General features: G+C 44.0%; 1 protein-coding gene across 6 annotated transcripts in view; it reads right to left on the reverse strand.

Moving 5' to 3' along the window:
• Positions 1-20,000, reverse strand: part of LOC147011499 (uncharacterized) — a 119,574-nt gene that overhangs the window by 57,491 nt on the left and 42,083 nt on the right. For 3 of the 6 annotated variants that reach the window (XR_015051817.1, XR_015051816.1, XR_015051815.1), the window contains one exon: positions 13,147-13,271. The exons of the other annotated variants lie outside the window; for them this stretch is intronic. The gene's annotated coding sequence lies outside the window, so the exon portion shown is untranslated. The remainder of the gene's footprint in view (positions 1-13,146; positions 13,272-20,000) is intronic. 6 annotated transcript variants of the gene reach the window in all.

The raw sequence follows: 20,000 nt of genomic DNA on the forward strand, positions 1-20,000 counted from the left end.
TAACAAGAACAGCACCTCCGCCAGGCTGGACAGTTTACGTTTTGTATCCCAATGATAGGCCGGATCTGGATTCGGACCTGAATCAAAATCGAATCGGCTTCTTCTTGTCACCTAATCAACTCATCCACCAAGTTTTGTCATTTAAAATAAATTCTCGCATCCAGATTCAGATCCGGATCTTAACCAAAATCTCATCGATTCATCCTTGTCACACACCCATCTTGTCAACCAAGTTCCGTCCGAATCTGTCCATAATGTTTTGAGATATCCTGCTCACCAGACAGACAAACAGACAGGAGTGAAAACATAACATCTGCCCACCTTCAGTGGCGGAGGAAATTTCAATTAACCAGTAATCAGAAGGACTTTTATATTGAGGCTTGGTGCATCTCTTGTCTGGAATAGTGCTTCAATGGGAATATCGGATGTGGATTCGAGTGGTGGGTGTTGAGGATGACGACAGAGGGAAAGAAAGAGAGAAGAGGATACAAGGGGATTCAGGAGACAAGATGCGAGTCAGGCAGTGAAGCAGCGAATGATTAGAGCTAAAAGCAAGCAAGCTGAAATGGCAACATTCTGGGGGAACTGAAGGGTGCTCTGTAAACTACTACACAGACTCATGTCTGTTTGCTGAGCCCAGGCCTGGACCGAAGGTGACACGACACACATCAAGAGGCCTAAACTCAGCAGAAATAGAGCTTGTAACACCGCCTCGTAGCTCCTCGAAGTTGGACACCATTGTAATGATACTAGAACTGAAAATAAAAACAGGAAATAATGTCACTAGACAGTCATCAGTCACAAAATTCTGAAAGCAATAAAGAATATGGAAGGGTTTAGTCATATATAAACTGGCTATGATGAGCTTCGAGCTGAACAATTGCTTGCTTGGACTGGCAGGATGGCTTCGAGGTAGGCACACTCACCTCAAAGCTGTCTAGCCTGGGTTCGAATCCCAACCTGGCTATAAACTGTCATCCTGGTGTTCCCTTTGCAGGCATGACGTGACATCAACGTGTGCGTCTTTCCCCGGATGGATGTTAAATTGGGTTTCCCATCGAACTAAAGTATTAGTTAACGGACGTTAAAGACTCCCACGATGAGCTTTGAGTCTTGTGTGAAGAGGAGGTGAGAGCTATCACCAGCACCCTGAACAAATTACAAATCCCTGCTCAAACTTACAAGCCGGTTCATCAAAGACAGGCCACACTTGAATTCGCCTTGTCGACCCACTCGAAGGTGGGAATAACTGTGGCCTGTGGACGTGATGAAGAACTACAACAACACAATCGATCAGGAGTCATACATTCGCCAGGAATATGTTGTCCCCAAAAAGTCATGGTATTGGTTACAAGAGAACACTTTCGAGCTGGTACTTTAGCCAAATTTAAATTCTTGATAAGGTAAAAAGTTCACTTGCTTCATGAGGTTTGCCCCTGGTCTTTAATTGCTGTTTGGTGGCCCCATGAGGATCCAATGCTCTTTAGGCAACTTGGGATTGAGGCATGCCTGGTGTTGGCTTAATGGTTAGGGTGATGGGCTTGGGATCCTCGGATCCTGAGTTCACATTCCCACTCGGCTGTTGAATTAATACCAGGTGGGGTTGACTCTGCCTGTCATTCATCCTTCTGAGGTCGGCAAAATGAGTGCCAGCTTGCTGCTATCCTATGTCGGAGTGGTGACCTGTATAGGATTGTACCCGATTGCCAAGGAGACTGCTTGGGCAGCACCAATGCTCTGCACAGAGTATGGTCCCAATGGATGGATTGGTACTAAAATTACATTCATACACATAAGAAAGGAAGCACTAACAAAAATCCATCTAACTCAACAGAAATAAATAAAATAACAGAAATCAATCAATCAATAAGTAAATAAACAAGCAAGCAACCAAAGAGTGATTCCATTGTAAATCTGAACCTCTCAGTCTACAAGGCCTTCATCCATAGCTCAATGAAGTACTTTTGTTCTCAATGGGCTGGTGACCCTACTTCACACCAGTCTCTCCAGGATGCTGTGGAATCCAAAGTTGTCGACACATTGGCGTCGCCCAAAAAACACAGAAGCACAGGGTGTGCTGCTCTCTCGGTGCACACAGGTTGGTGGCCCATCTGTTCTCCTACAGCCTCTCTTCCGGCCTTGCTCTTCTCTTTCATCACTCCGTCCCTCTCAAGCCCGATCGAGGTTGTCTACGATCTTTCATCCATGTGAAACTGCAAAAATCGAAGCAATTGAACCTCCTTCGATCTCCTGCTTCATGTAGAACCTCCTTCCTCCAGTCTGGTCAATCCCACTCTTCTTTCCAAGGTTTCAACTTGTCAGAGCATCACTCTCCATCCCTACCTGTGATCTTTTCTTCCCCTATTAACTTTCTCCTAAATAGTCAAGTTGCCATACCGCCGTTGACATCGTATGGCTGTTATGTGTATGGAAGCAAAGCAAATAAATCTGTCCATTGTGATCTGTTTATTCTGTTGCTGCAAGTACACATAAAGACTTTATGTCTCATTCATGCCGTCAGAGTGCCAGTGGTGCTTGCATGGAGAACACATTTCTGCTGAGCAAGCAGGGCTTGTTACAGCATAACCGAGCAAGAAAGAAAACTCCAAAAGGAAATCAAATGAGAACAACTTTTGGCTTTGGCAATGTATTCAGTTTTTATATTTGTTTGTTTTTCTCTCATGTGTGCTGCCTGTACCAAGCCAGTTTTCTCATTTTCTCGAGCCCCCCAACCAAGTACCCCCCCCTTCACTAATCCCAGATGCCATCAATAACTCTGCTCTCCACTTTTACTTTCTTGCCAAAGGTTTTGAGGCTCCATAAGGGGCTCAAAACGATCAATTTTTTTTCCTACTACTACTCAGCTAAATGGCTGATGGGATGGACAAGAGGTACACATGCTCACCTCAAAGGTTCGAATCGTGACCCGGCTATGAACTGTCATATTGGTGTTTTACAGACTGGGTGATTTTTCAAAGTGTGTGCCGTCCCTCGGATGGATGTTAAACGGGATTCCGGCTGTCTGGCATTAGTTGATGGACATTAAAGATCCCACGGTATCCTTCGCGAAGAGTACAGTGCGCATCGTAAGTCTACACCCCCTTATAAAATTTTCACCTTTTGTTGCCTTCAAGCCTGGAATTAAATTTCATTAAATCAGACTTTTTCATCTTTATTTACACATCGTAATTCACAACTTCCAAGTGAAAAACAAATTGTATAAATTTCAAAAAATTGATTAAAAATAAAAAAAAATTAGAATATCTTTCTTGGTTAGATAAGTGTCCGCTCCCCTGAGTTAATACCTGGAAGAAACACCTTTGCCAGCAATTACAGCCGAGTCTGTTGGGATAGGTTTCTACCAACTTTGCCTACCATGATTGGGCAATATTTGCCCATTCTTCTGTACAAAACTGTTCAAGTTCAGTCAAGTTGTGTGGGAAATGTTGATGGACAGTAATCTTCAAGTCATGGCACAGATTTTTGATTGGATTTAGGTCGTGGCCCTGACTGGGCCATTCAAGGACATTTATCTTTTTGTTCCTTAGCCACTCCAGTGTAGCTTTGGCTGTGTACTTCGGGTCATTGTCAAGCTGAAACGTGAACTTCCGTCCCAATTTCAGCTTTCTTGCAGAGGGCAGCAGGTTTTCCTCCAGGATTTTTCTGTATTTTGCTCAATCCATTTTCCCTTTTCTCCTGACAAATGTCCCAGTCCCTGTTGATGAGAAACATCCCCATATTTTTAGGTGATAGCTTATAGACAACAACCACTCGGGGTAGTACTACCGTTCTGACTTCGGAGCATTAAAGTGGTGCCCAGAACCATCTTACACTCTCCGTGTTAGGATTGCTGGTCTTACTTTCTGTCTCACTCAAACTATAACTACCAGGTTAGTTTTAATCTCTCTTTCTCGCAAACAAACATCATACACTTTCTTACTCACTCATTTTCACTCCTCATTCTACATTCTCTTTTATTTCTCCTTCCTCTCAATTCCCTGAGACAGTCTCCAATGAAATATGATAAAGTCCGAAAAGTCAATGGTCCCTAGTTCCCGGCATTATGGGGTGCGAATAATCTCTGGTGATCTGCCTGTCTCTGCTGCCAACGAGAGGGGTGCTCAGGTAGTAGTAGTAGTAGTAGTAGTATCGGTCCCTCCCAAGACCCTTGCCTTTTGAACGAACGTGACTTTTTTCAATTCATTTCACCAACATCCATGGTCTTTCTTCAAATTTTCCTCTGTTGAACATCATCTAGCAAGCTCCTCTCTGAATATCTTGCTTCTCTCAGAGATCCAATTGTCACATGATGATCTTGTTAATTCTTTTAACATTTCAAACTACAACCTTCACTCACGATTCCGCTTCATAGGAGGAGTCTGTTTCAATTCCAACATCAACACGCCTGCTGTCCGCCTCATGGACGTCAAATCTCCAAACTTTGATGTCATCCGACTTACGATTTGTCTCGCGACCATCACCATCTTTCTGTTTCACTTACTACTCTCCCAATTCTACAAACTTTATCGCTTTATTTGACTATCTTAACTCTTGGAATGAGGTCATGACATCCGAACACCCTCAAGCAGAATTTCTCTATCTCGGAGACTTCAATGTACTCCACAGGGAGTGGCTGAAATATTCCCACACGGATGTTGGGGGAGTTGAAGCTCTTACATTTTCCATTCTTAATGACTTGGAACAAAATATCACCCACCCGACCCATATCTCATATCGTCATGAGCACACGACCAATAATTTGGATTTATTCTTCACTTCCAATCCGTTGCATTACAACGACAATTTCACCTCCAATTGGTTCTTCTGACCACAATCTTGTGAAAATCACTTTACTTACCAGCACTTCTTCTCATCCGACTGCTCCGACGAAACGCCAGTATTGGCATTTCAGACTGGACTGGTTTACGAAACTTCTTCTCTGACTTTTCCTGGAAAGACTACTGCCTCTCGTCGGGCGATGCCTCTATCTCTGCTGAACGTATAGCTGAGGTTATTGTTGCAGGAATGGAGGCTTATATTCCCTTCTCTTTCAAATCTATCTCTCCGACCAATTCTTGGTTCAATAATTCCTGCTCTGTGGCCATTCGTGTAAGAGATGCCGCATATCGGACATGGAAAAGCTCTTCTTCCTCCGACTCACATTCAGCTTTCATATCCACCAGAAATCATTGCAAACATGTTATTCGTGAAGCGAAGCATTCCTTTATTCGAAAGAAATGTGACAACTTCTCATCTTCTTCCACGAATAGATCTTTCTGGTCCTAAGCTAAAAGTATCACCAAAAAAACTTATGTCGCTCTACCTTTCCTTCACTTTTCCGTTCCGATGATACTATCGCTGTCTCTCTGATCGATAAAGCAACTCTTTTTGGTTCTCTTTTCTCCTCTAATTCCATACTGGATGACTCGAACATTCCATCTCCTTTTGATGCTGCCCTCACCAATCCTGTCCTTCCCTATAATCTCTTTTCATGCAGTCAAAAAGTACTCCTCTCTCTGGACATAAGCAAGGTCTATGGGCAAGATGGCATTCCTCCCCGTGTCTTGAAGGAATGTGCTTCAGAACGTGCACCCGTGCTTGCTCGTTTGTTTCAGTTTTGTTTGAAAACCCAAACTTTTCCTCTTACCTGGAAACATGCCTTAGTACAGCTTGTTTTAAAGAAGGGTGATCGTTCAAACCTTTCTAACTACCGCACCATTGCTCTGACTTCAACTGTTTCCAAAGTCTTTGAATGTCTTCTCAATTCCCATTTTCTCAAGCATCTTGAATCTCACAGTCTTCTATCTGACCACCAATACGGCTTTCGCAAGGCAAGATCGACAGGTGATATCCTTTCTTACATTACGAATGTCTGGGCCTCTTCTTTGGGGAATCCTTTGTTGTTGGCCTTGATATCTCAAAAGCCTTTGGAAGAGTTTGGCATCGGGGTCTGATATACTAGCTTCCCTCTTTCGGCTTTCCTCCTTCACTCTGCTCGCTGATATCGAGCTTTCTCTCCGACTGCTCTATCTCCGTAATTGTTGATGGTTCAACATCTCTCCCCTCCCCTCTTCCCTATCAACAGCGGTGTACCCTGGTGTTCTGTCCTGTCTCCAACTCTTCCTTCTTTTTTATTAATGACTATTTCCATAAAAAAAACAAATGCACTCGTATGCTGATGACTCAACATTGCATTCCTCCATGTTTTTTTCCATGTGCCCCATCTTCCCTCACTTGATTTACATCTCGCTTTGTCACAGCCACCTCTTTAAATTCGGATTTGGACAAAATCTCCCAGTGGGGAAAATGTAATCAAGTTTAGTTCAATGCTTCCAAAACTCAATTTCTTCCTATATCTCTCTCTAAAACCCTTCTCAGCTCTCCAAGCTCCTTTGAAAGCTCCACAATTACACCGTGTGACACAATAAAGCGACTAAATATTTTATTACTCAAACATCAAATTTATTTTGGCATCCACACATTACGTCTGCCTCAAATAAATTAGGAGTCCTGTTCAGATGTTGAAGATTCTTCTCCTCTGAACAGTTGCTCCAACTATATAAAGGATTGATTCGTCCTTGTAGAGTACTGCTTTCACATCTGGGGAGGTTCAGGTCAGGCCAGGTATGGGAGCATGCGCCGGAGCAGTGCGTCGCTGTGTGCACTTTCTGCCGGAACTTCAGGGACCTCCGTCGGGCCATTCCCCAGGGAGATGTCAGGCCCATCCCCATCTCTTTGAGATGCCGAGCAACCTGCTGCAAACACGATGCATGTGGTCGGCCCATTGGCCTCCTCCACTCCCGAAGCTCCCTCGCTGAGAGAATCTGGTGAGCAGGATCAGAATCAGGAAAACGAGGCACTTGTCCATACAGCCGCAGCAGATGCTCATGGACTATGCAGGTAATAAATCTCATTTGAGTCTCTCAGCAACTGCTCGTTGGACACAAAGTCTGACCAGCGATAACCAAGGATTCTCTGAAGAGACCTGGAGAAGAGACGAACAAATTAAGTCGCCATCTCAGATCCCTGGTCAGAGCCCAGGTCTCACATCTGCAGAGCAAGACTGGAAGCACCAAGGACCCGAATACACGAACTTTCATCCTCCTGCACAGGTATTGACAACACCACACCCCATGATGCATTGAATCCATGACTCCCCAAGCCCAACCCAGATGTCTATTGACCTCTGGCTCACAGCCAGCAGAGACATGAATATCACTGCCAAGGTAAGTGAATCTCTCCATGACCTCAACATCCTCACCACAAACAGACACAGACAGGACAGCAGCATTCAATATGTCAATGAAAGCCTGGATCTTAGTTTTGATCTCGGAAACCCGTAATCCCAGTGGCTCTGGCTCCTCATTCAGCACCTCGAGGGCCCCCAAAAGGATTTCCAGAGTCTCCGCAAAGATGACTGCATCATCTGCGAAATCAAGGTCAGAGATCTTGACATTCCCAAACGATGCAGCACAGCTTGATCTATTTGACATCCTCCCCAGAATCCAGTCCATACAAGTGCTGAAAAGTGTGGGGGCCAGTACACACCCCTAACAAACTCCAGTAACAACTGGAAATAAGTCAGAGATGATATCACCACATCTCACAGCACTTTCAGTACCAGAGTACAATTCAGACATCAGATTGATCAGTTTTGGTGGCACCCCACAAAGACCAAGAATCCTCCAGAGGGCATCACAATTCACTGAATCGAATGCTTTGCAGAGATCAATAGACGCTGCAAGCAGCCCCTGCCAAAACTCTCAACTGCGTTCGGTGAGGACACGAAGGGCAAGGATACGGTCAATCGTTGACCTCTTTGGTGTAAAGCCTGACTGCTCTGGGTGCTGTTGCTCAAGCAGATGGTGGTGAACCCTGTCAATAATTGTCCGAGCAAAGACCTTGCCCAGCACTGAGAACAGCGTCAACCCTCGGGAGTTGTTGCAGTCTAGGTGATCACCCTTCCCTTTCTAGAGAGGGACAACAAGGCCCATCTTCCAGGATGATGCCTGTGTTCCAGGCAGAGCACAGAATTGCATGCATTGGTATGAGTACAGTATTTCCACCAGCCTTGAGAAGTTCAGCATGGATGCCTCAAATTCCAGGAGCTTTATCCCATTTCAACCAGTTCACCACAGCCCGTGTTTCCACCAACAAAGGTGGATCGCAGTTAATTGGAGGGTCAGCAATTGGGATAGTAACACCCCTGACCTCCAAGTCAACAGTTGGTGGATCAGCCTGGTAAAGCTGCTCAAAGTAATTGGCCCAGCAGGCCTTCACTTGGGATTCCTCTGTCAAGAGCCTACCAACCTCCACTCTTATTGCAGTACACCGAGGGACGGGCTTGGAGAAACGCAATGCTTGAATTCCCCTGGAAGCAGGATGAGAATCACTTGACCACAGGTGATGCTCTAGCCCATCACAGATTCCTCACAGATTCCTCCTTGTTCACCCTCAGCGCATGTACAATTTTACACCTAAACTTCCTGAACAGCTCAGCTCTGCCATTAAAGCCTGACCCTGCGACTCTGGTCAATGGTATCCAGTGTCCCTTGAGAGGCAAAACTCTTCATTGCTCTCTGGTGAGTTCCAAGACATCCACCGGCAACATCAAAGATGATGGTCTTGAAGGCACTCCACAACTCCAGGATTCTCCAAAGCACCGAGACCCCCCAAATCCCCATTCAGCCTGTTTGCAAACTCCTCAGCAACCCTCTCATCCTTGAGCTTGCCAACATCCAGCCTAGGCTGTGGTGGTACCATTCTCCCAGATTTAAGCTGCAACTTCAAAATTGCGACCACAAGCCTGTGGTCGGTATTGAGGAACTGAGCACTCCAGTTGACCCTGCAGTTCTGAATCATCCTCCAGTGACCATCAATGAGCACATGGTCAATCTTCTTTGCCACACCATCAGCGTTGGAATACCATGTCCAGTGATGAGCCTGTGGGTGCTGAAACCATGAACCAGCCACCCTTAGTCCATGACTTCTTGGAAAGTCAATGAACTTGGTGCTATTATGGTTCACAGTTCCAGACCCATGGAGACCAACACATGTCTCATAACCATCCCTATCAGTTCCTGTCAATGCAATGAAATCCCCCAAGACTAGAAGAGTATCTCACCTGGGGCACTGATCAACCACAAATTCGAGCGTGGAATTTGTCCTTCACTGTGAGATCACTCGCCTCTGTCGGATCATATACAGAGACCAGTGAAATGATACCCAAGGAGTGATGAATCCTTATTCTCATAATGCACTCATTGACTGGTGTTTCCTCAATTATCATTGGAGTCAGCTTATTGGACACAACTACAGCAAATCCTCGGGTATGGTAACCATCAGAGCGACCAGAACAGTAGGTGTCGCCACCCGCCATGATCTCGCCACTATCCAGTCTCCGAACAAAGAGTTCTGCAATACCAATGTTCAAACGCTTGAGCTCAGATGATAACAGAGACAGATTATCATCCTCCCTTTGGGATAGGACATTCTAAGCACCCATCCGAAAGACCGCCTCAGGCTAACCCAAGGAGACCGCCATCTGGTGGACCACACCTCAGCACCACTCCGACACACTCTCCTGCAATCTGACCCGGAAATGTTACCCCGTGGTTTTCCTTGTACCAACAAAGAATGGGGGTCCCGAAGGCTTTGCCCCAATCTCGTCATCCGGTCAGCTGCCCTGTGGAGGGCAGCTACACAGGAGGTACTCCCACGGAGTGAGATTTCAGATTTCTTTGCATTTTTCTTGTGTTTTGCAGAGTGAAGGGTTTTACGGTGGCCGGAGTGCAAATCCTGCCACCAACCTCCTAAAAAAGTAACTCAACTGCAGGAGGACGTTTGCAGACACAGTTGGGCACTAGATATGGATGGCTGTTGGCTCACAAGGACCTCCTCCACCCTTTGACAGGTTTTGTTTTTAATCCTGCTGGGTGTCCATGTCCATACACCCTCTTCACCAGGAAACCTGGTGAGGGAGATGGTTTAGTTGCCCACAACCCGATCATGAAACAGGTTAGTACAAGTTCACATAGTACCTGTAGCAAGTCACAGATGTAATCTGGCCTGAACTGACAATCATAAGTGTGTGAAGCTGGGGAGGCACCAGCTCCACATACTTACTGGACGGAATTGAATACAAAGTTATCCGACTTGTCAACTCCACGAATCTGACCTCAAAACTCGACCTGCTCAAATTACGCTGCAAAGTGGGCTCTCTTTCTCTTTTCTACAGATATGACTTTGGTTTCTGCTCTCAAGAACTTGCTGCTTGTGTACCTCCACCATTAGTGAGACCAAGGAATACTCGACAAGCCACATCATCACATTATTATTGTGTGGCCATTGGCAACTCAAGGGTGGGCCATTACGATGTTTATTTCTTCCCCTCCATTGCCAAACTCTGGAACTCTTTACCTTCTCACGTCTTCGCAAACACTTCTGACCTTCCCCTTTTCAAACAGCAGATTTTTTTACTTCCTCAAAAATTCTGAGTCTATTCTCTTTTTCCTTACTTTTCTATCAATGCAGTTCTTTTATTCATGACTGGAGCCTTCAACATATAAGTAAAATAATAATAATAAAATAATAATAATAATAATAATAACATGATGCTGCCACCACCATGCTTAACAGTAGGGATGGTGTTCCCTGGGTGATATGTTGTGTTGGGTTTGCGCCAAATGCAACGTTTTGCATTTAGGCAAAAAAGTTCCATCTTGGCTTCGTCAGACCACAAAATTTTTTGCCAGATGGCTTCAGAATCTCCGGAGTTGGGGGGGGGGGAGGGGGTGGAGGATTGAGAGAGTCAAATATATCATTGTTTAATATCCCTGACACAGATTCAAAAGATTAAATAATTCTGGCGAACAGAGCATGCGTCAAATCTGGTTGAAATTTAAAACATATATTCCCCATGACTACTCGATCATAATTGTGACGTTTCACATTCATTGATGGAGGGGTTCAAGAGAAATAATTTTTTAAAAAGATTTTTGTTCAAACCAATATGGCTGCCAGACCATGTCACCTATTCATTATTTATGAACAACCTGGTATCCCCAGGGATTTGGGAACATGTGGGTGAAGTTTCCCCTCAATCTGTCAAGTCATTCTGGAGAGGATTTTTGAAGGTTTATTCTTGAAAAATATCATATCTGCCAAACCATGTGACCGATGATGTCATAGGTGGAGAACTTGTTGTTCCTCGTGGATAGGTGATCATACCTGTAAAGTTTATCCCCAATCTGTTCAGCTGTTTTAGAGAGGATTTTTGAAGACTTTTATGTTTAAAAAAAAATGCCTGCCGAACCACATGACCGATGACATCATCAATTTTTCCCCCCATACAATTTAGCCCTGGATGACCCTCAAAATTTTTCACACTGATTGGCTAAAAGCGCTGGATGTATGAAATTATGACGTCATAACGAAGCCACATATGGCATCATACAAAATCACACTAATTCCCCATGCAGAGTTCTTGCCATGTGCCAAGTTTCAATTTTTTTCATGGAGCGGTTTCGGAGATACAGAGGTCTAAAGTTTTTCCTTTTTTCAATATGGCTGCCACACCACGTGACCTATGATTCCCTAATTATGAAAATATTCTACATGAGTAATTACACTGATGGTGAAAATTTTCTGTCAATCAGATAAGCGGTTGAAGAGAAAACAAGAAAAAGAGCAATCAGAGATTTCAGACCCTTGCCGGGACTTCTTTTGAGTGGTGTATTTTTTATGGGTTTTAGGGTAAATCTAATTTGGCTGCCAAACCATGTGACCTATGACATCACGTGTGTGAACCTTTTGTTCCTCATGGACAAACAGTCATACGTGTAAAGTTTGGCCTCAAACTGTTCAGGCATTTCAGAGAAGATTTTTGAAGGTTTTTCTTTTTTAACAATATGGCTGCTGAATCACGTGACTGACACATCATCAAAAAAATTTCTGTGGACCATTTTATCCTGAGATGACCCTCAAAATTTTTTTATACTGATTGTATGTGGTGTTCTACATATGTAATTATGACGTCATAAGGAAGGCAACTATGACGTCATAAAAACCACACTGATTCACCATGGGGAGTGTACTTGATATGTACCAAGTTTCAATTATTTCCTTGGTGCAGTTTCAGAGATACAGAGGTCCAAAATTTTTCTGTTTTTCCAATATGGCTGCCACACCATGTGACCCGTGATGTCATAATAATTATTAAAACATTCTCCATGAGTAGTTGCAATCCGACAAGCGGTTGTGGAGAAAAACACAAAGTTCTTTGTACACAAACAAACAAATGAAATTGCTCGTTGAGCAAGGAATTGCTGGAATGACTTTGTCATATCTCCATGATCTCTGAAAAAACAAAAACCTGGAAATCAATTTGGTTCTTAGAACTCAATAGTGCTGCTGTTTAATGAGTTATAGCACTTAGTTTGGTCATGATCATAACTTGGAAGTCAATCGGGATCGAAATGACGTTTTTATCGCAATTTGAAAGTTTTGACCTGACACCCCCTGACATTCGACCCCCAACCGCTAAGAAGGGTGTTGGTGTGAGAGTGACACCCCAATGAGACATATGGTTGGATGCAGAATTGGAAGATGCACATTTTGGATTTGGTTTGAAGTCGATACGACCATTTTAGCGGACGTCATTGCGAAAATAAGAATTTCGGTTTTTCGGTGACCTTGACCCTAACCTTTGACCTAGATTCACCAAAAACGACAAGTGTCGAAGTAGGACCATGGCCAACGTCTGTACCCAATTTGGTCATGATCGCTGAAATGGTGTGGCTGCTACAGGGTAAACAAACAAACAAACAAACAGACAGACACACAGAATGACACACACAACCGACCAACATATATGAAGAAATCCGAAGGATTCCGGAAATTAACAAACAAACGGACCCAAATGCAATACCCTCTCCTTCGGCGGGGGTAATTAGCATGGACGGACGGAAAACCCAAAAGCATAATTCCTCCGGCGACTTTATCAGTGGAGGCATAATAAAAAACATATCTGATATTTCCGCAAATGACATCAACATTAAATACCTTCTTTAAACAGCTGGTTAAACAAAAGTTGTAACCTTGCATTGTGTATAAATTCATTGCGAATGCAACCAAATGATAGCTCACCACTATGGGCTGGGACTCCTGCACCTCACTTTGCACTCCAACGCACAGACGAAACAAGACTGAACATTTAACAATGCGAAGAACTTGCCAAGGTATACTTCATCAAGGTGAACTCTTTCACACACCTGGGTGGGGGGGGGGGGGAGGGGAAGAGGAGGTGCAAATTAAAGTTTACAACGGCTGCAATTTGCTGAGGGTGCGGCTGTGCCGTTGATGCGGTGCCCCCTATAGGTACGAGCAAGAATTTGTGATTTGTTTCAGGATGCCGGCGATAACTCACATACTCTTCACGAAGGGCACCGTGGGATATTAAACATCCACCAACTACTGCGGGCAGACGGGACACCAGGTTAACGTCCAACCAAGGAACGGCAATCACATCGATGTATCTATCTGTGACCCTCAACACCCTCCACGTGAAACACCGGGATGACCATTTGTAGCTGGCTGGAGATTCAAACCCAGGCTGAACAGTTCACGTTTTGCATCCCACTGATAGGCCCGATCTGGATTCTGATCTGAACCAAGATCGAATCGGCTTGTTCTTATCACCTTACCAACTCATCTAGCAAGTTTTGTCATAACTCGTCCCCAACTTTTTGAAATTTCGTGCTATATATCGTTTTTGGCTCTATCTCTAAATGGTGAAGAATCACTTTAAAATAATTCTCAGATCCGGAACTAGATCTTCAACAAAATTGAATCAATTCCTCCTTGTCGCACACCCATCCTCTGCACCAAGGTTCATCCGAATCCATCCACAACATTTTGAGACATCCCACTCCTGTGACAGACACACCTAGGGATGAAAAGTTATGCTCCGTCCACCTTCAGTGGTGGAGGTAATCAACGCAGTGGGTCACATTTTTGACCTGGGACTCCAGCACGAGCTACAAGCTCAGATGGAAACGCCAAACAGGTCGACCCGAATCTTTCGGTCAAATGTGGACACAAAACGTACGCTGGAAGTGTTTCGGATCGAATGTTACGTCAAACCGAGTTCACGTCTCCGTCGCAGCCCTGCAGTAGAGAGACGTGCAGCGGAAGGGAACTTCGGCAGATGGGTTATCAAGAAAGTCTTCACATGAAAACAAAGGAGGAGAAACTATAATGAATGAATGAATAAATGAATAGGTTGAGGTCAGAAAAAGTACCGCTCACTTTGCTGCGAGGTGTTTTTGGAGCCAAAAGCAGCATTCCGGGGTTTCCGTTCCCTTCGCCTATATGTTTATGGCGAATACATTTCACCTTCTGTTATTTTATTATGTCAACCTCTGTGAAAATCTGCTCGACCACTTTGTCAGCCTCATGATCACCTGTCATGGACAAAAACAAACTTCAGGAATATACACCACCATCCCTAGACCTCCAGCTCTCTCGTGGCCATACGAACTGTCTGATCTCAAAAATGTTCACCCCAGGTGACCCTGGACCACTTAAGTTTTGAAATGTACTGTAGGATCGAACATCTGAATTCTACCGCAAAACTAGCACCAAGTTTCAGACAAACTAGCTCATTATCCATAGGGTGATCATGTCACTCTGCAACAGTGACACACAACACACACAACACACACACACACACACACACACGTTTTTTGCTGTGAGTAAACTTTCACATGCAATTCGGACAACTCTTCAACTCCTCAATAATCAGAAATAATAGCAAAGACCTGCGTAACCTCTGCCGTGAAAGCCTTGCTTGAGGGAAATGCCACATAGTTATTTGGGCGATGAATAGAAAACACCACTGCCTCAATCACTGAGGCCTATCTTCACAAGACCTGTGATGTGATACCTCAGACCCATCTTCATAATGCCTGTGATGCCTTTCAGCTCAAAATTAATTTAACTGTCGCTTTGGTCATTTTACACTGAATGAAAAAGTTATAGGGAGGGCATGGCGATTGTGAATATGACAGTGCTGAAGATGTCTTTGACGAGCAACATGGCGTAGCAGTTAGGCCCAACATGGCGGCCGTAATTTAGAAATTGTGGGTGGCGTCAGGTGAACTGTCCAACCAATGGCTGGAACTTGGACGGACACACACATGGAGGCACAGCTGCTTTTATAGCACTAGTACGTACCGGTACGTGCGTGTCCGTACATGCGTGGCCGTACGTGCAAAAAAAAAAAAATAATAATAATAAAAAACTTTCAAACAGCGTTCCAGATACAACAACCACACAGGCCGTTCCTTCGCTCTCGTAAACAATGACTGGTTTGGGGCCATTGTGTTTATCTATAAATGCGCATAAGAAATCGAGAAATTATTAGAATACAGTAAGTCATCACTATCCGGAAGTGGTGCGTGCCCGTACGAAATGTTCACATGCATTCCACGAATTATCGCTTGCATTGAAGTAACAACTGCTGTGATACTTACACAAACAGAGTTAATTAAAATCCAAATTAAAATCAAGTTTACCTCCCTGTCTTTGCTTGCCATGACATTCGCTGCCATTGACCATTGCCACTCCTACGCCACGGTAACTAAGGCGCCCTTTCCCCATCGGCCACGCCTCCGCAGCAACGTGTCCTGTCATTGGTCTGGCAAATAAATGGCCACAGCAATGTGTCCTGTCATTGGTAACTAAGGCGCCCTTTCTCCATCGGCCATGCCTAGGCAGCAACGTGTCCTGTCATTGGTTTGGTAAATAAATGGCCGCAGCAACGTGTCCTGTCATTGGTTTGGTAAATAAATGGCCATAACTTGGGAAGCACTTGTCCGATTAATATCAAACCTTGAAAAGGCACATACTCAGGTCCCCAGCAATATACCTGGAAAGTTTCAATTAGATCGGACCAGTGGTTGTCGAGAAACAGCAGTCACAGATACACACACAGACGCAGACACAGACACAGACACACACACAGATACACACACACACGCGCGCACACGCACGCACACACACACACACACACACACACACACACACACACACACACACACACACACACACACACACACACACACACACACACACACACACACACCTGGAATTATAGATAATCAGGGAACTGATGAACCACACTTTGTACTGATTGTGAGATAATCGGTTTAGCAATTTTTTTTTATCATCAAATGAGTGCATTGTATTTGTTTTGCATATATATATGTATATATATATATATATATATATATATATATATATATATATATATATATATATATATATATATATATATATATATATATATACATATACATATACATATACATATACATATACACACACATATATATATATATATATATATATATATATATATATATATATATATATATATATATATATATATATATATATATATATACATACACATACATATATACAAGGCCCGTCTAAAAAGTAACGGGACTGAGCCTGCTGTGTGCTCCACTTATACAACTTGAATGAACAGGTTGCGTCACAGTGTTTCGCAACATTCCAGCAATATATATGATTGGTGATGGTTGACTGAGCTCATTGTGCGATTTTTTTACAGGTCGTGGTTTACACGTTGTCTGACTTGTCGCGCTATGAGTCGTGAGCAGAGAGCCAATCTGAAGTTTCTTGCCAAGCTTGGCAAAACACCCTCCGAATCCTTCGCAATGCTGCAGCAAGTCTACGGGGAAGAAACGATGTCACGTACACGTGCATTTGAATGGCACAAGAGGTTCAAAGAGGAATGGGAGGAGGTTGAAGATGATCCACAGTCTGGAAGACCTTCAATGAGCAGAACGGCGGACAACATCGAGCATGTGAAGCAGATGGTGCACGCAGATTGTCGACTCACGGTGCAGATGATTGCTGAGGAACTCTCCATCAACAAGGACACTGTTTGGAGCATCATCGCTGAAAATCTCAAAATGCGCAAGGTATGCGCAAAGATGGTCCCCAAGCTGTTGTCCGAGGACCAGAAACAGCAAAGAGTCACTGTCTGTCAAGACATTATCGAGCGCCTCGAGGATGATCCAGACCTGCTTGGGAGAGTCGTTACTGGCGATGAATCGTGGATATTCAAACATGATCCCGAGACCAAACGGCAAAGTCGTCAGTGGAAAAGTCCGGCATCACCAATGTAGTGTCCGAGGTGCAGAGGAAAGACCAAACCAAAGAAAGCAAGGATGTCGAAGTCGAAGGTCAAGGTGATGCTCATCGTGTGTTTTTGACATCAAGGGTATCGTCCACTTCGAGTTTCTACCACAGGGAAAAAACAGTGAATCAATATGTGTACAAGTAGATCCTCCGGCGCCTCATGAGATTAGTCCGGGAAAAGAGGAGGGATCTGTGGGAGAACAACGCCTGCGTGCTCCACCATGACAACGCCAAGTGGTGGTGAAGTTGTATGGTGTCGGTTTTCCCACAATAAGCTGCAGGGGAGGGTTCTCAATGGCGTCCAATGTATACGAGTTGAAGATAGGCACCAGGGGTCTATGGTCCACAACAAGGTTGAACGATGAAAGCCCAATGAGGTCCTGCTTACTCTTCGATGTGGCCCAAGCTACGGCCAATGCGTCGAGTTCAATCATGGTATACCTGGATTCCGTGTCTGAAAGGTGACATGATCCACACTGGACCAGTCGTGACGCTCACCATGCAACTGCAAAGAGCAAAACTGAGGCCATGTAAGTTGTAACCAAGATGCGTCCATTTGAAGCACAGTGGGTAACCTTGGATCAAAATGGGCCATGTCATGATCGCCAGTGTGATCGCCAGTGAATGCCTTGTCATGATCGCCAGTCCAGTCGAAGACAGATCCTTTCTTAAGCAGTCCAGGTAGCGGTTCTGATGCACTGGCAATGTCTGCCGAAAAATTGTCCAGCTGGTGAACCGAGCCGAGAAACAAGTAAAGATCTGTGATGTTGGTTGGAGTAGGGAAATCTGCGATCGCGTTCAGCTTATTAGGATATGAAGCAATACCATTCCATCCGACAACATGTCCGCAGAACTTCACCTGGTCCTGAGCAATCTGGAATTTCTCAGGATTCAACGTGATTGACAGCGCATCAAGAACTCACCATGTAACCATCAAGAACTCACCTGCTGTATGTGTCTTGGGAACGAATTTTGGGTCCATTTGTTTGTCTGATTGTTTGTCCGTCTGCAAAGAACTTGAGTATTTTTCTCCGCAACCGCTTGTCTGATCGAGACAAAGTTTTCGCCAGAGGAGCGACTCCTCAAGTAGAATGTTTTATTGATAATTACGTCATAGATCACGTGGTGTGGCAGCCATGTTGGATAAACAGAAAAACGTTGGACCTCTGCATCACTGAAACTGCACCAAGGAAAAAATTGAAACTTGGCATATGGCAAGTACTCCTCATGGGGAATACGTAAATGTGATTTTTTTAATGACGTTATAGGTGCCTTCGTTATGATGTCATAATTGCATATGTGTAACGCTACATCTGATCAGTATGAAAATTTTTGAGGGTTATCGAGGGATAAAATGGGTCCACAGAAATTATTTTTGATACCGTCATCGGTCACGTGATTCGGCAGTCATATTAAAAAAATAAAAACCCCCTTCAAAAATCTACTCTGAAATGTCTGAACTCATTGAATCGAAAATTTACAAGTATGACCGCCTATCTATGAGGAACAAAAGGTTCACACATATGATGTCACAGGTAACATGGTTTGGCAGCCATATTGGATTTACCCTAAAACTTATAAAAATCTTCTTCCCCAGAACAGCTGGACAGATCAAGGGGAACTTCACACAAATGTTCCCCAAGCCTTGGGGATACCAAGGTATTCATAAATAACTGATGTCATATGGTCTGGCAGCCATATTGGGTTGAGCGAAAATCTTAAAAAAAATTCTTTCTCTTGAACTGCTTAATCAATCAATGTCAAACATCACAATTATGATCCAGTGGTGATGGGAATATATGTTTGAAATTTCAACCTGATCAGATGAATAGTCTGGCAGCCAGAATTTTTTCTTTTTTTGATGTTTTTTTTTATTTTGATTTTTTTGAATAACACTTATTTGGCTGTGCCTGGATAGGTGGTGGTGGTTGTATGGCAGCTTAGCTGCCGGGGTAGCTATCATTTCTTGAAGCGCGACTGTGTCGCTGATGCACTGCCACTCTACCAGTACAGACACTGGAACTGGTACTCATTTTGCCGACCTCGGAAGGATGACAGGCTGAGTCTACCCCCTGGTGTATTCATTCAGCGGCCGACGGGGCTTGAACTCAGGACCCTAGAATCCCAAGCCACCACCCTAACCACTGAGCCAACACCAGACTCACTGGATAGGTTTGAGGGTAGAGGAGTAGCATCTGAAATGTGAATCCCATCCAGATTCCTCCTGATGACTCCATCTTTGCTTTTAGCTTGTTCGGGTTCCTTCTGATTACTCCAATGCAGGAATGTAGATATTTGGGCTTCCATTTGATTTGAGTTTAATGTATTTTAATCACATTCTAAATTCAATTGAATAATAATAAGCGTCATGGGTCAGGATCAGGTGTCCAATCAAAGCTGGGTTGCATCAAAACGGGACATCTTGGTACCCGGTCAACACTGTCAGCAATTATAAAGTGGCAGTTCTCGATATGTATGTCTCTTATTAATCACATAACACACGAGCACACAAAATACACAAAACTACACAACCACATCAAACATGTCTTGGTGAGGGTCTGCAACCTCTAATTGCTCTCTTTCTTGTTTTAATGGTGTGAACAAGCATTGGTACATCATGAGTGATAAAGGTGGTGGTCAAGTTTCATTGAAATTAAGTGTAGTTTCGGAGAAGAAAGCAAATAATATTTTGGGGGGCAACCCCCTCATACGCCCCCATAGATTCCGATTTTTTTTCATGTTGTGAACAATCTTTCTTACATCATGGGTGA

This window comes from Eptatretus burgeri, chromosome 15 (assembly GCF_056783735.1).
Source record: "Eptatretus burgeri isolate ZD-2024b chromosome 15, Ebu_testis_v1, whole genome shotgun sequence".
NCBI lineage: Eukaryota > Metazoa > Chordata > Myxini > Myxiniformes > Myxinidae > Eptatretus > Eptatretus burgeri.